The sequence below is a fragment of the Helianthus annuus genome, chromosome 6 (assembly GCF_002127325.2).
Source record: "Helianthus annuus cultivar XRQ/B chromosome 6, HanXRQr2.0-SUNRISE, whole genome shotgun sequence".
NCBI lineage: Eukaryota > Viridiplantae > Streptophyta > Magnoliopsida > Asterales > Asteraceae > Helianthus > Helianthus annuus.
In genome coordinates, this window is record NC_035438.2 from 80,373,372 (window position 1) to 80,376,710 (window position 3,339).

The window sequence follows — 3,339 nt, forward strand, 5'->3', positions numbered from 1 at the left end:
ACTGTGTGTCAAGCAACAGTGGCATACGTAAAGTGCCATTAAAAACCCTAATTGGTGGCACAAAAGCTAAATGTCACTAAAAGTGTGTGCCACTAAATGACATTTTTTTGTAGTGACCACCACTACTCACCACCACCACCACTCACCACCACCACTCACTGGCCACCACAACCACCACCACTCACTGGCCACCACCACCACCACCACCACTCACCACCACCTTTCACCACCACCACCACTCACCACCACCACTTACCGGTCATGATTAAGCGGGTCAATAACCTAGTGTTATTATAAAACTCTAGCGAATAAACATCCTATAAAACTTATGTATTACGACTCAAATATCAAGTGTCCTATTACGGTGTATTATAATAACACCATAATGATTAAGCGTCCTACAAAGGTTAAACTTATAAGACCCTAGTGTCAAGTGTCCTATTAAGTTATGTTATAATAGAACTCTAACAAATAAGCGTCCTATAAAACTGATGTTTTACGACTCAAATATCAGGTGTCCTATTACAGTGTCTTATAATAACACCACAACGATTAAGCGTCCTATAAAGGTTAAATTTATAAGACCCAAGTGTCAAATGTCTTTTTAAGTTATATTATAATAAAACTCTAGCGAAGAAGCATCCCATAAAACTAATGTTTTATGACTAAAATATCAAGTGTCCTATTACGGTGTATGATAATAACACCACAATGGTTAAGCGTCCTATAAAGTTTAAAATTATAAGACACAAGTGTCAAGTGTCCTATCTAGTTAAGTTCTAATATGACTTCGACTAGAAATGTCCTATAACGCTGAACATTTATGACTTAACTACAACGTGTCCTATTAAGTTATGTTATAATGGGACTCTAGATGATCAAGTATCCTAATACAGTACTACATAATGGGACACTAACAATTAAATGTCTTATAAAGTACTTTATTAGGATCTACATTTTAAGTGTCCTATTAAATTATATGATAATAGGACCCCAAAAAATCATCCATCCTATTATATAGTTTTTTAGGACACCGGTTTAGTAGAGTATATTATAAATGGACCCCAAAAGTTCATTAGTCCTATTAAATAGTTTTTTAGAACCCTCTTTTACATGCGTCCCACAGAAAAGGTCCTAAAACGCCATTTTTGTTGTAGTGAGTTAAAGAGACCCTTTGGTGGTCTAGTTAAAGAGATAGATTCGTTAATCTAGTTAAAAAAATCATGTGTTGATCTAGTTAAAGAGACCCTCTAGTGGTCTAGTTAAAGAGGTCGTTCGTCGATCTAGTTAAAGAGATCATGCGTTGATCTAGTTAAAGATATCATTCGTTGATATAGTTAAAGAGACCCTTTGGTGGTCTAGTTAAAGAGATTGATTCGTCAATCTAGTTAAAGAGATCATGTGTTGATCTAGTTAAAGAGACCCTCTGGTGGTCTAGTTAAAGAGGTCGTTCGTCGATCTAGTTAAAGAGATCATGTGTTGATCTAGTTAAAGAGGTCGTTCGTCGATCTAGTTAAAGAGATCCTTTGGTGATCTGGTTGAAGAGACTATTTGGTGGTCTAGTTAAAGAGATCATGCGTTGATCTAGTTAAAGATATCATTGGTTGATATAGTTAAAGAGACCCTCTGGTGGTCTACTTAAGAGATTGATTCGTCGATCAAGTTAAAGAGATCATGTGTTGATCTAGTTAAAGAGACCCTCTGGTGGTCTAGTTAAGAGGTCGTTCGTCGATCTAGTTAAAGAGATCATGTGTTGATCTAGTTAAAGAGGTCGTTCGTTGATCTAGTTAAAGAGGTCGTTCGTTGATCTAGTTAAAGATACTCTATGGTAGTCTAGTCAAGTCTTCACAAGATTATTCGTTTGAGTTTTCCCCTACACATTATAAAATGAACTGTGCGGACTGTGCAAGGAATTACGTAATTGTGGATGCATACATAGTTATGGAATTCAGTGCACATAAACCAAAACATGTTTTGTCCTGTGTAAGAACCTATAGTGATAAGAATAACGAAATAGGAACAATGAACTAAGGGCATGGTGGATACGCCGACGGTACTTCCTATATATAAGTGTTCCTTATTACGTTGCGAATGTAGCGTTAAGTTACTAGAAGTTCTGGAGCTTGACCAGTGTTGTTTTATGTTATACTCTCCGACTCCAATTTCGGGCACACACAAGTTTCCTATAATAGTCTTCATAGGAAACATTCTCTCTATCCGTTGTTCAAAACTCCAACTTCTTGTCGAATTCACACGCACTCCATATTTTACTACAACAAGGATATCATTTTGCCAATTACATGTCACTCTTAAGGTTCGGTACAATCATACACAAACCTATTGGAATTGAATTTAAATCTTCAGATCTGAACTCTTCCCTATAAACAACAGATGAGTACGATTAACAAATTCGCTATAAATCTAGACGTGGCCCAGAGTTTTACTTAGGGGAAGGAGGATTTATTTCAAAGCGAATCATCCACATCTATTCCTACAAGTTTGCTCTAAATTAAATTTTGGGACGAAATTTCCTAAAATAGGGGAGACTGTAACATTTGTGCCTCTACGACCATCATACAAAAACGAATCCAATGAAATCTTGTATTTCATTCTCGGGATTTGTACAATTACATGTGACAAGTACACATATCAAATTTCATATGATACCGAACTCTCGAGAAGCTCTTCTGGAAGTTATACGCAAACTGTTACGTGAACGTAATCAGTTTAACGCGACATACACTCCGAAATAGTGACATAAGCTTAACATACCTTAAATAACCTTTACATAAATTAAAAATAAGTTTTGAAGGGTTTGGTATGGTGAAAACAAGTTTATTTGATCACAGGGACTATTTGTGACAAACTGCAAAAGTCTACCAATTCGTATAGCAACGTACACTCCAAACAAGATCATAAGCTAAACATACCCTAAATATCCTTTACATAGCTTAGAAATAAGTTTTGTGGGGTTCGGTATGCGAAAGTAATCAGTTTAACGCGACATACACTCCGGAATAGTGACATAAGCTTAACATACCTTAAATAACCTTTACATAACTTAGAAATAAGTTTTGAAGGGTTTGGTATGGCGAAAACAAGTTTATTTGATCACAGGGACTATTTGCGAAAACTGCAAAAGTCTACCAATTCATATAGCAACGTACACTCCAGAACAAGATCATAAGCTAAACATACCCTAAATACCCTTAACATATCCTAGAAATAAGTTTTGAGTTGTTCGGTATGCGAAAAATACGCTTAATTGACCATAGGGACTAAAAGCGTCAAAACTACGAAAGTTTGCATTTACGCGCCTATCTCACCATTTGACCATAT